Genomic DNA, 14,570 nt, shown 5'->3' on the forward strand with positions numbered 1-14,570 from the left:
TGTTTTGGCTTCTAAATGCTTTTCTGACTTAATATTGTGTACATATCCTGTATATGTGTTTTTAGAGAAATCTCTGACATATAGTTTTCTTCTTAGAGTAATGCTAAAATAATAGGACTTGAACCCCATATAACAAAAGGTAATACAAATAAATGTATACATCTGGTTACTACTGATATCATACATAATCTACCTAGGATATCAATCAATCTAAACTTGTATACCCCTATTAAAAATATTCAAACACAGAGAATGAGTCAATGATTTTGTTGGAGTGCTGCAGCTCATGTTGCCACATAGTTGTGTTCTGTCTTACGATTGTACATCTTGACAATATTCTGACAGCACAGTCTCCATTACAGAAGGCTCTTTCATGCAACTGTCATGTAGAAATTACATCTGAAACTTGATAATTAGGCTTTTCAGCTCGTAATCTACAGATTACAGGATTGAACCTCATTACTGAACATGTTTGCCCTCTCAGCTGTGGGAACATTATATATTGTGACAGTCTGTCCCACTATTCAGTCTGACAAAGGTTAGTGGTGGATGGTATTGACTAATTGCTTTCTATATAATTCATCACTCAAAATTAGAGAAGGCTAGTGCAGATGGCTCTTGTGTAGCTTTGCATAAACATTCAACAACGAGTCTCAGGACACCATGCTTTCTATAATTGATTTAATTTATGGGGACATTAGTTTCTCAGTGCTTGTTTTGGAAGTTTGTTAGCACAGGAATCTGTAAGTGCTGTATCTAGGTTTGTTTTTTTTATGATAATAAATGCTCTTTGTTTTAACTCGTGTATTTTTATAGCCACTTCAAGTTCTTGACATGCTTGAAGCTTTCATGTGTTCATCAACTAATCTTGTGCATATTAATAGCTTGTATTCAAGTTCACTGCTAAAGTCCAGAACTGGTACTAGATTTGAATCATTAGCATAAATATTATATTTGATAGTAATTCATCTGATAACTGTAGAATTAGTACCATACACTAAGTGAAGAATTTATTTAAGAATGAGTTGTAATTAAATTATATCATTAGATTTAACTGTTATTAAAAACTAAGAAGTATCTGTGTAATAATTAATTGCATAATTATATTAATTATGTAATAATTAATTGCACTATTATATTGCATACATTATGATTAGAACCCATTAACTGTACAATGAATCATGTCCATTAATTTTCAGAATAGTATTTTCAACCTGTGTTTTTTAGAAGTGGTCATCAACAGAGGGCTTATAGTTGTCTGCTAGAAGCTTCAGTATTAAACATACCTGAGACATTTGTGGAAAAGTCTAAGTGGCACTGGAATAAAGTAAATATAAATCTCAGTGGTAATATTTTTTGTAATTATTAAAGCAGATACTGTTCTTAGTTTGTAAAACTTTTGATGAAATTATTTAAAGTACCTCTTTTAATATTTTGAAATGCCAAAATTGTGAAATTGGAAGCTCCAGGATTTTGCTGTGATTTAAAATTTTGAACTATTATGTTATAATGTAGTAAATTTGAAAATTATTAATTTATAAATGTCACTTTTTTAAACTTTGAAACTGTTAAATTATGAACATTGTATGTTCTAAATGTATACATTTGGAGTACAAGATTCTGGAACTTAAAAGCATTAAGAATTTAACCTTGGAAGTGAAAAATTTTTATATTTGAGGCAGTAAAAAATGTTTTCTCATCAAACACCATAACATTTGGTATTTCTAAACTGTAATATTTACTTTGAATCTGAGTTTTGTGAAGATTATAATGATGAATTTGTAATTAACAAAATGTTACAGCAGTCTATTTATTTTGGCACTTTACTGGCAAATTTTAGTGTTTAGTTATAACAGTTTTCTGTCAACTTGCATTTTTTGAACTAATAGTAAATAAATAAATTTTATTTATGCATATGATTGTTATCTCAAATTAGAACCACATCAGTGCAGTATTAGTATCTTATACCTCTTAAAAAAGAAACAATTAGTTCAAATGTGAGTTGCATTACATCAAAAATAAAATTTCCAAAATATATTTATATCTTCTTACCTTACAGTTATTATTCAGCTGCTATGGTTTCTTTTCCTTTGTCCATCTAAGTATAGGTCTGATTTTTTCTCCCTTGCTCCAGTGTTTTATTTCACCTTTAAATCTGTCTCATCACACTTTTCACCTACATCAATGTGATCTCTGTTTTAAAACTGTATATAAGCATTTTGTAACAGGTGCATGTAGTACAGTTGTTGAAGATATTTTATGCATTTTTCAGGTTATATATTTGACTTTCGTGAAGTAAAAAAAAAAATTGTTTGGTATGTACGTTTACAGCTTGAATTCATGAATTAATGTATCCAGCATGGAAACAAATTAGGCCTCTCCTATCTCACCTCTGATATATAACATTGCTCCCAAATTGGGAAAGGAGTCGCTCTTAGTTGAGGCTGTCCATGACCTTATCTGTAGTAAGGTGGAAACATAGGTTTGATGTGGTGGTCTCCAGGGGACTGTGATGCTGAACTTTTAGGTGATCCTGGACATTCTGGAGAGAATTTAGATTTGCTTTTTCTTGTGCCTTCCTTTCATCTGTTTGCTTCTAATGAGGCTAATTTTGATCACCTTTTACCAACTTCTTTTCTTTACTTAGTTCATTCAGTGTGTCATGTTTTTGTCATTACTTGGTGGGTTTTCCTTGGGGTGGAAAGGTCTGAAGGTGAGTACTTAGTCCTCCCTCCATTCCCTAATACTGAGGCTCATATAGAGATGTTTACTGCTCAGTTTGGTGAGTACTTAGTCCTCCCTCCATTCCCTGATACTGAGGCTCATATAAGAGATGTTTATTGCTCAGTTTTGTAAAGGGACAGCTATGTCTTGTCTGCCATGTTTGTCAGAACAGCATGTTTAACTCATTATCATGAGGTAGATACACGTTTAGACTCTCAGAGAATAGATCAGCTCCTGAAAATGTGAAGTTCCATAAAGAAGTTTATGCTTAATCTGAATATATCACAGTTTTGTAGGATTTGTTTGACCTTAACTAACACTGTAATATTTACTGTATGGACACTTTTTTTTCTCCTCATTTCAGTTGTCGACTTCAACACTTTCCTGAATTTCTTGGCTGGTATTTCATTGAAACATATTAGAGGGCATTTGTCTACTTACTGACAACCTCCGTGTGTTATATGAGTCCTTTTTCTCAAACTCTTGATTTTTGCAGGCATTCCAGACCCTTCATATTCAAGGGCTTATGTCACCCATCTGCATTCGTCTTAGTTGTTGGTTGCTTGACTTTCCTCAGCTCTTACAGGAGGTCTAGTTCCAATGTTGTCCTGACCCTAACAACAACCCCTTGTTTCATCATTACTTACAATATTTTATGCCCTTATCTACAGGGTTCCATGTTCAATTGATTGGAGTATTGCCAGCAGTGTAAATGACTACTGTATTCCTTTGTGTCCTGTGGGGACTCATCTACATTAATTTTTGTACATGTAGAAAACCTTTACCACAGATCCATGGGTACTACAGGCCCTTGCATCAGAATTGATCATTCATTTCTCATATCCACTACCATTTTTCATCATCTTATAGTATTTCACTTCCTGCAAGTCCTCAAATGTTTTAACTTCATTCCATCCATGGTTATCAGAGATGTGTTGGTCATTGGAGTGATTGAGAGAGTTGTTTCAGTTCTTACTAAGGTTTATTTCTGTATATTTGTTGTGCCCATATTGTCATCAGTCTTTTCATTTAAATCAATTCCTAAATCTTCCACAGTTCACGGTGGAGTCATTCCTCATTCTATATTGGTGTTTTTTTGTTGGGAATGTTGTTGACCATGTTTAATGTTGCTAATGCCTATCTACACATTTCCATGGTGAAGTCATCCTGCTACTATCTATGTTTTGTGCACAAGGGTTTGGTGCTGCAGGTCATCTCTCTGCCCTTTAAACTCACACTGGTTCCATATGTTTACAGTTTATAGTTCATGTTATTTTCTTTACCCTATCTCAAAATGGAATCAGTCAATATTAGCTATCTCGTAAGCACCAGAAAAAAACAACCAAAAAAGCACCCATCTTTTCTTTCCAGAATGACTTCAAATTGTAACATAAACCTACATTCTTTAATCCCAAGAAGTTTTAAGCTCATAGCAGAATAAATATACTTATAACTAAACCATTATCCCACCATTATAAGATGTTAATCACCTGGGAAACATGCAGCTCACGTTACATTAATAAATTAAATTTACTCGTGAGTTGCTTGCTCATGAAAAAATATTATTATTACTTATTTTGCCTAAACTAAACTAAAAGGATACTTATTTTTACACTTTAGTTACTTTTATAAATATACATAAAAATAAAATGATTAACAATTTTCATTTTTTTCTTGCTATTGACTATTAAAGTTTACAAATCTTTTTTAATTAACCCCATACCCTGGGCCTGTGCACACACCATTACATGGACATCTTGCTACTAGTAGCAGCATCACAGCACAGTCAGATACTATTTCTCTAAAGCAAAAAAGATAGAATTTATTATCAGAGCTAAAACTTCTCATTTTCTTTGGAACACTCAACTACCAGCCTTTTGGTCTCTAGTAACCCACCCTTAGGCATTGACAATAGTTCTATTCAGTCATAACTGGACTGGATTGTGCTTATACACCTACCCACTGATTAATCTGTTACCCAGCTTCCTAGCAATGATTTCTTCAATCTCTTGTCGTATTCTGTTGATTGCACGAGATTGGCCTAATCAACCCTTATCTCATATACCATGTACCACTTTTCCCTTAGGGTTTATTTTATGTTGCTTCTGGCCTGTGGACATCACCAGTCAGAGTTATTTGCATTACACTTACAGAGGACACTTTTTTCATTCTACCCATGTTTTCTGTACCCAGATAGGTCCTTGTTTCTTATGTCTTACCTTACCACTGGCAGCCAGGGAAAGGGATAAATACTTTTCACTGATTCATCTGACCTCTTTATTTTCACACATATAAATGATGGGTCCCCATTGTTTCTTATGTCTAATGAAGGCCTTGAGGTGTTAGGTTGCCTAAACTAAAGGTTTTAGTGGTGCTGGACAATGGCTTTTTATTTATTGTGTCTCTTTAGTTTCCCAGGGCTTACCTCTGGTTACCTCAATGGGATGAGGGGTAGAATTGATCCATATTGATTTTTATGGGCTCTCTCTGAAGGCAAGGAAAATTCTACAAGTCTCAACTTATCAGATTCATCACATTTCTATGTTCATCGTGGCCCAGTTGAATTGCTCACTGGAGGACATTCTGAGCTTGTGTGTGAACCTTCCCCAATACTTTTATCTCACATTATTTACATAATCTGGCATTATCTTTCTTTGAGGGTTTTTTTACTACCCCTACATCTATGTTAACCTCATCTGCTAGGTTATACTGAAAGGTGAGTATTTGCATCACTAATCTTCTCTCTTTTTTTTTAATTTCAAAATTCTACTTTTTGGTGAGTGTTGCCCAATCAAGTGTGCTTTTATCAAACCAAATTCACTCTAGCAACTACTGACACAGTATACTTTATCTAGGTTGTTACAGGTTCTGTGGAAATGTGGTGTCACATACAACCACACAGAGACAGACTGAGTGGTATTACTCTACTATGCTGGATTACCACTCAGAAAATATAATGAATAAAGCATAAGGGGTTCTTCCCCATCTCTGCATCAGTGGATTGAATAAATCAGGGTCAGTTTGCTTTTAGAAATTTAGGAAATTTGGTTCACTTACTTTGCTGATTCTAGAGCATTGTTTTTTAGGACTTCTCTAATGTGCACTACCCCTGCCCCCAGTTAGAAACCTTTCTACTCAGGATTTTGAGTGTTGTTTTTTTTTTCCAGATTTTGGTAGGAGCAGCACCAGCTTAAACAGGAGCTTACTCGTAAGAGTAGTTCAGTTTCGACACTCAGCTATCCAGTTGGGTTTGGTGTGGTCTTTCTTCTTGATTAATGTTGGTTCAGTACATTGTTCATTGTCACTTCATAATTGTGGATGCAGAGTAGTCCCATTCTGTGTTTTTGGTTCATCACAGTTTGTTCCATATCTTTCCAGTAATTCCAGGGACAAATGGAATTTATGCTGCCCACTTGGCTAGGGAGAGAGGATGAGTGTCTGTAATTTCAGGTTGGATAAGTTCTGTTTCCTCAGGTTAAATATTGCATGCAGTGTCATGTTATTCCAAATCTGTGGTTTTGCTTTTGGACTTCTTCAGTTTGAGGAAAGGGCTTGTCCACATTGGTGTTATTTATTTACTTCTTATGATTCCAGATGCATCACTCTGTAGCTATGGGTTTGGATCCATCCTGTCTCACACACACATATATATATTATGATCCAAATGCCTTATCCACCAACATGGGATTTAGGAACCATGATCCTGTGATTCCAACCCTGAACAGTGATACCTTGGATATGTGGTTGGGGCTTGGCCAGTGATTATAACATATCATTTCAAGTTCCACATCCACTGCACAGTTTAGTTTCTGAGTGTGTAACATGCCTGTTGTGGCTGTGGTGCAGTTCCTCACTATGTTGTTAGTATTATATATTTCTTTTAGTATGTCCACAGTCTATGCAGACATTCATGTCTGAGGGAGGGACTGTGGATTGGGTCTATCTCGAAAAATGTCAGTATTGTGCGGAGGTGTTTATGAACACTATCAATATAAGATAGAGGGCACATTGATGTAGGTATTAACTTCAACTTACTTTTACTTGTGAACAAATTCAACACTGTAGGTTTTAGATTACATGAAAGTTAACAATTTCCAAATGAGTGTTGCTCTCTTGAATTGTAAGATTTATAGTTTAAAGTGAGTTTGATTTGTTTTGAGTATTTAATGTTATGTGGTTTGGGTTAAAATAATGAACAGTAAGTTTTCTGTGAAAAATCTTACATTTTAAAATATTATCATATATTTCTGATGTACTAGCTTTCTATATATTTTTTCCCCTACTGATTGAAAAGTTATATCTGACTTTTAAACTATAACACCTCAAATTGAATGATCATGTGTCACTTTTCTTAACCTAATATTAAATTGTACTTGTGATAATATAGTCTTAGATCACTGTATTAAATGATCCTGTTTCCATTCAACTGTGCCTAATGTTGAACTGTACTTGTGATAGTGTAAACTAAGATCTCTGTATAGAATAATCCTGTTATTCAACTAGTTCTTTTCTTGAACTGTACTTGGGATAATCTAGTCTTTGATCTATCTGTATAATATTTTGTTATTACTCATCTAGGCCTAATACTGTATTTTATTCGTGATAATGTAGATTTGTAACCACTGTACTGAATGACCCTGTTACATCTTACTGTGGTCTAGTATTAAAGAAAAATGGAGAATAAAAATTTATACCACAAAAAATGATAAATAGCCTGAACACCCTTCCTCTGGTGATATTAAAATTTAATGAAACAGAAGGGTTGATAACACAGTGTTATCAAGTAAAGAATCTTCAAAATGGATGTTGTACAAGATATTTGTAGAAACATACATGTGAATCAGTAGTAAATCAATATTATTTTAAAATTATGTCAAAATTGATATGTATATAAAAATTGAGGTTTTAAATGTTTTTAAGTTTTCAGTAGATATTGATATCAGTTATATGATATGCAAACTTGTCATGTTTCTAAAATTTTAATAGCCAGCTAGTACTCTGGTACCTGTATGCTTATTTTGTGACTTGTTATACAGAATGAACAGGAACAAGCTATCAATATTCTTCAGAAAGGAATTCAGGAACATTTTCCAGATGTTTCTCAGTTCAAGAATAACCCATCTCAAAAAACAGAAAGAGGCTGCTGCTTGTGCCAAGGTAATAATGGATGCTACTTATACAGAAGTTTTAACACTTATGTTACATTACTTAGATACTTTTTGCTGATGATAATGTAGAAAATATTAAACATGTAGAACAGAGGTATACAACATGTGGCCTGCAGGTCAGATTTGGTTCACCAACTCACTATACAGCTCATGACATGAAATTATAGTGCTTAAATTTGATAGTTTTTGTTTTTTATCTGATGAATTATTTTTCATCTGTTATTAAATTTAAGAGTTTCTATATCACAATTTAATAGAAATTTGATTAGTTTTATAGTTGGTAGAAAATATAAAGGACTCTTTTTTGCTTATTTTATAGAAAGAAATGTTATGGCCTGCCAACTCTCACACTTTCAATTGGCCCCAACCAAATAGAGTCAACATTTTATAGGCTGTAGGTTGGCCTGAATTTAAAATGTGATTGATTGTTTATCTATTTTAATATTGTGTGTTATTCTTTAATGTATAAGATACAAAGTTTAAGTGTCTTACATTCAGAAGTTTATTAAACTACTTCGTGTTTGTGTTATACTAATTACAATAGCATAGCTAATAATCCATATTTTAATAGTGTATAAGTTTTAAATTCTACAATATTTAAAATCATGTATTTCTTCTGTTCTGACACCTTTTCTTCTAGCATGTCATCTTTCATATTTTATCAACCACTATTCAGAAAAGTAAAAAATTCAAAGTAAATTTCTCTCTATAAACTCATCATGACTCAGACAAACCAGATTTTTTTATAGCCTTCAATTCTGTTTGGTTACAGAGCTATCAAAGAGAAAATCAGACCCTTCCTGTCACATCATGCCTTTCATAATTCATCAGTTGTTCTCTCTATATTTAATGATATGTTACCTATGATCAATAGAAAGTCAAGGTTTTTATGTATCAAATGGCATATTGTACAATGTTCTGAAATGTTGATGTCACTTTCGAGTACAAACGTCGTTCTTACAAGAAAGTTAACAACTACGTTGAATGAATTTGTAACGACTTTTGTCACATAGCCGGAAAGCCAGGGAAAATTTTGAGAAATCTATATTGTTTGGTGCATTATTTAATTAAATACAAATTATTAAATGCATTACTATTAGGAGTCTAGCATAATTAGGATGAAGTCTCTTTAATAGTCAATAGCAAGAAAAAATGAAAATGATTAAGCATTTTATTTTTCATGTTTATTTTTATGTTTATTTATAAAAGTAACTAAAGTGTAAAAATAAGTATCCTTTTAGTGTAGTTTAGTTCAGACAAATTAAGTAATATTTTTTTTATGAGCAAGCAACTCACAAGTAATGTAATTCATTAATGTAATGTGAACTGCATGTTTCCCAGGTGATTAACATCTCATAATGGTGGGTTAGTGGTTTAGTTATAAGTAGGTTTATTCTGCTATGAGCTTAAAACTACTTGGGATAAAAGAATGTAGGTTTATGTTACAATTTAAGTCATTCTAGAAAGAAAAGATGGGTACTTTTTTGGTTGTTTTTTTCTGGTGCTTACAAGGTATCTAAAATTGACTGATTTTATTTTTGAGATAGGGTAAAGAAAATAACATGAACTATAAACTTTACTGGAACAAAATTGTTTGAAATGTATTACTTAGGAGATTATAGGGACTACACAAAGGAAATTTGAGATTCTTGAGGTGACAAAAGTATTTTTTTATTTTAATATGAAAATTACTTTGCCTGTGGACTATTCAAAGTAAATGCTCAATAAATTCGTGAAAAATCTCCATTGTATTTTTTTTAATTCTTCACTAAAGATATGATTTTTGTATGTGAATGACTTGGAATGTTAACTGAAAGTATGCCAAATTTTGTGAGGACAGATACACTGTATTGAAAGTTAGAAGTATTAAATATAAAAGAGTAGAAATGAGTGCAAAGAGGTCTTGTGGTCAGTCAAGTCAACCAAGCCCATGTTGAGAGAGTTAACAATGGTATTTCTTTTTTGGGTATTTTAACAAAAGCAAAAATACATAATAAGTGCTTCATTTTAACTTTTCTAATGGTAAGTTATGATTTAAGAAAGCTGAAGTTTTCCATTCTCATTTCAAAATATCTAATATTTTTGTGAAATATATACTGCCTTTGTTACACTGTTAAATCCTCCAGAGTTTTAATAGTTTATTCAACTGTAAAATTTGAAGCTTCAGTCTGATCAAATAATGTAAAATATTATTCCATCACCCTAAACTATTGGTATCTTCTCCTTCCATTTGGGTTATTAGTGTGTAGATATAAAATCATAATGTAGATTGGGTGTTTTGAATAAATTCAAATCTGAATACTGTGGTAGTTCCATCTCTGTATAAATTTTGCTTAGGACCACATGAATAATATAGAGCATATGAAATAATTTAAGATAACTAAGTTCATTTATTGTAATACCACTTTCTGTTATCTTTATTAGGCAACATTAATGCTTGCCAAATATAGTGAAGAATCGGCTGTCTTGGAGAGTAATGCCCTTATTCTAATGTACCGAGATGTGGTTGCCATTCAGCCTGAATGGGAAGAAGGTCACTTCCATTTAGCCAAGTATTATGACCGAGTTATGACTACATTAGAGAAATCAGAAAAGAAAAGGTGTGTGTGCCTAGGTTGTTTATTTCACAAAATATTTTATTGCTAAATTTCTTACACAGTATAAGTATATGTTTTTCACACTCAGAATTTTTTCTTCATCGAACAAATTCATCATTATATCATATACATCTATGCTGAATGACTTTGCTTGACAATTTCAGGGTTATGTTGCATTTTACAAACACTGTTGAATTAACATCTTCTGATAAATTTTACTATTTTTCCTTTAAATCTAATTTGTCTTTATATTTTTTATGTTTAACATTTTCTATACAAGCACCCTTTTCTGCACTTTGCAACCCTTTTACAGAATATCATGATAGTAGTATCAACATCTTCAAATAAAGATGGTCACAAATAAAGTTAATAAATCAAATGTTAAAACATGTAATATTATGTCAGTTTGAGTTCTTAATTTTATACAGTATGAAAATTGTGATGTCTACTCCCTAAGTCTCCTCTCTAATTAATTTACTATCCCTTCAAGGAATATGGAACTGATGTAAATTACTTATTATAATATTGTTACTACTCAGGCAAAGCATAATTTTTGTAGTGATTAACCCCATGGAGGCAAATTTTCCTATGGATTGGAGGCAGAGGGCATGTTATCATGTTTGTAGAGTTATATTCAAAATATTATTGAACTACTATTTTATAAATTCATGTCAGTAAATTTGGCATAAAACTATACATTATTTAATTTCTTAATTTGAAAATAAATATCAAAATAAGATTGCTAAATATCAGTTTTTTTTGTCATGTGATGTGTTTGGTCATATTACATTTTATAAAGCTCACAATACAACATCTCTAGTTTCTTATGAGTTACAAACTCAAATTATTAATATTGCAAGCTGGAATATAAAATAAGAACCTCTTATATTTTCTGTGTCCTGAGATATCATTCTGTTCAATGAATCCACCATAATTGCTCTGTCTCCTTTTCCATTTTTGAAACCATATTTTTACACATAACCCACTGCACTTCATGAGGTATACATAGCAAATCAAAAGCTCAGACTTCTCCTTCACATTCTTTTCTCAGCCTTTGCAAGGCTTAAGTACTAAAGAACCACCTTTTTTAAATATAGACAAAATGGAGATTGGATGTATTTTTTAGACCCAAATGCTGCTTAGTTGGTAGCCTTGATACATTGCAGTGAAATTCTATGGCATTTACATAATAATTTATATATTTTTTGTCATTTCAAAATGCATATATAAAATTTAAAAAGATTATTTTGTTTTATATTTTTCTCGTGCCAAATTTAACAATGTTTACAGTTTATGCCAAGCAAGTATAAACCTTAACATTTGTAGGTAGCAAAGATAATTATTTTCTATATTTGTTCACATAGTTTTCTGTTTTATGAATAATGACTGAAATTTAAAAATTAATTTGAAAATAGTAATAATATACATACATACATAATGTAACTGAAATGTGATTATATTTTACAAAACACTAGGTGCACTATTTGTAAAAAACTAAAACAGTTGTACTTTTTAAAGATCACTGTTGGATATGATAACATGAGCTGCTCATGTGTCACGTGATTGCAACTTTTGTGGCATTACTGTTATTCAGACACAGCTGAAAGCTCAATAAAAGATAATAAATGTAAATAGATGAATAATGTTAAATTTAAATTATGCTTTGTTCATTCTAAAATTACTGTAATATGTTAATAGGAAACTTCAAATGTTTATTTTAAGTACAGGGTGTTCGGAAAGTCACTGCGCAGGTTTATAATCATGTACATGTTTTGACTGTTTTCTTTGGCTGTGATATGTAATTAAGCAATACAGGGTTTTATATATATAAGTAAAAGACAAGGAAAATAAGGGATTAATGTCGAGAAAAATTACACCAGTGACAAGTTTATATAAACTATGTCAAGTGTGTGAGTGGTGAATAAACTTAGCTGAATATGTCTAATGTTACTATACATCATGCATGGCAATTTTGAATGAGAGTGGGAAACATTTGTCTCTGTTGCAGTATGTGGTGGAGGGAGCATGAGGAAAAAATATATCCAAGCTGCAGTAAAAGTAATGACTGGTTTGCAGAGGTCCAGTGAATGTCTTGTGTAGACATAAATACACTTGTGTAGTTACAGTTATACTGTTACATAGTGATACTATTATACAGTTATAGTTATACTGTTACATAGTGATATACTTATATAGTTATAGTTATACTGTTACATATTGATGTACTTATAAACTGTTTTCTTCACTGTTCTGGTAACTAAGATATGTTCCATTCTTTCATTTCATTGTTTTCTGCTGGTTCCCTGGAAAGCATGTTGTTTGGTCATCTGCTACAGATATAAGTGTTAGTGATATGTTTAACAGATTTATATATTGAAGTTCACAGTTCCACACTATTTAATAATACAGTGCTGTCATATTATAAGACTTGTAGGTGGAGGAACATATCATAGGCCTTTCATTTCATGTAATGAAATTATTAAATGATATAGTGCCAAAAACAACATTAACATAAGGAAGGCAGTTTTTCACTTTTCATCAGTGAAGTATAGAAATTTTTGTGACTAAACAATTAGGACAACAACAGACTCAGAAACTACACCCTAAACCAATTGGAACAATGCTATCATCTGCAGAACAGGGATTTTGATTATCAAAAGAACCCTAACCCAGATGATCACTGAAACAAATTTTATTGTACCACTAGCTAGATAATAAAGAAAGTTTGAGGTTGAACAAATCTCATTAGCCAAAAGTTTGCAAATTACCAACTAAATTTCAGAATCATATAATTTTTTTGAAAAAAAATGGGTAAATAAACTCGAGTCACACTAATTCCACCTGATCACATATGTATAAAGAGTTCATAAAAGTTTAGAAAGTTAATAAATTTCAAGCCAGAAGCCCTTATTCTGAAAAGTTCTTAAAAAGTAAGGGAAAAAAAATTGCCTTCCAGTATGGTACATTATACCCTCTCAAATGTTGCTCCCCATACAGAAATGTTTTTTTCATATGCAACACGTCTTGAGCATTTACATACCTTATAATCAACTGATTCATATGCATCTCCCCTGTAAATCATCATGCAACATCCCTCTAGCAAACAAAAAGTAGTGTGACACACACTCTAGACACATGTGACACTCCTATTGAATTTTGCCAAATTATCACTTCTCATTTGACAGTACTCATGTCAAGGTGTATTTTGTCATGCTTTTTAAATTTGTCCAATTTTATGATTTTTTTTAATATTATTCTCAAGAGACTAGGTTGTGGTTGGTAGTTCACTTACCAGTGGTATGATCCTCATCTTATCCCTCCCCCCCTTCCACCTGTGTTATCAAAAAAAATAATAGATATGTAGTATCTAGCTACTTCCATTCTGTGTTTATTGGTATCTAATCTTACTAATGTGTTTACAAATTCAGAGGATATTTCTATGTTAATCAGCCATTGTATAAATAAACATCATTTCAGTTATAGTATAGTCAGTGAGGCACAGTATCACCAAAATGATATAAATCAAGAGGTGTGACCCAAATGTAAAGTGGGATTTTTTTCTTTGTCAAATTCAGAAAAGTACAAGGCTTTTGAATATTGGTTCTTATGGACTTAATATAGTCCAGAATGTTTACAAAATATGAGATAACTGAATAGAACTATAGCTTTGTCATGCTAGTACTAACTCATTAATAAATAGCCCAGCTATAAGAGAGAGGATGGTTTTACTTTTTTTATTAAAGTTTGTGGTACATAGAAGTCTTAATAATAATCCTGTCTTAAAAAAACCATACAAATTTGGAATAAAAGACTTTTGTATAATATTTAGGTGTTAAAACAAAAACTGACTGAGTCCAAATGTAAATGGTTCAAAAAGTTGTTTGTTAACTCATAATTCTGGCTAAAAGGTAATTCTGTAAGTCATTTCCAACTGTTCTGTAACCACTTCTAGTTTTGTATCAATCGACAGGCCTATGTCTGGTTTTTGGCAGATAAAATGATAAAATTTCTAATAGGTAGATTTGTAAAGTCTTGTATACTTTCTGCTGCTGACGTATGTATTAAGTTAGTGAATATAAAT

At 32.0% G+C, this 14,570-nt stretch overlaps 1 protein-coding gene across 7 annotated transcripts in view; it reads left to right on the plus strand.

The window, feature by feature from the left end:
* LOC143242565 (serine/threonine-protein kinase atr-like) overlaps positions 1–14,570 on the plus strand; it is a 100,837-nt gene that overhangs the window by 62,814 nt on the left and 23,453 nt on the right. For 2 of the 7 annotated variants that reach the window (XR_013022930.1, XR_013022933.1), the window contains 2 exons: positions 1,200–1,346; positions 7,761–7,846. The exons of 3 other annotated variants lie outside the window; for them this stretch is intronic. The gene's annotated coding sequence lies outside the window, so the exon portion shown is untranslated. Of the gene's footprint in view, positions 1–1,199; positions 1,347–7,760; positions 7,847–14,570 lie in introns of those variants that run through there. 2 more of the 7 variants (XR_013022932.1, XR_013022931.1) reach the window with 2 other exon arrangements.

The sequence above is a fragment of the Tachypleus tridentatus genome, unplaced genomic scaffold (assembly GCF_004210375.1).
Source record: "Tachypleus tridentatus isolate NWPU-2018 unplaced genomic scaffold, ASM421037v1 Hic_cluster_2, whole genome shotgun sequence".
NCBI classification, from domain to species: Eukaryota; Metazoa; Arthropoda; class Merostomata; order Xiphosura; family Limulidae; genus Tachypleus; species Tachypleus tridentatus.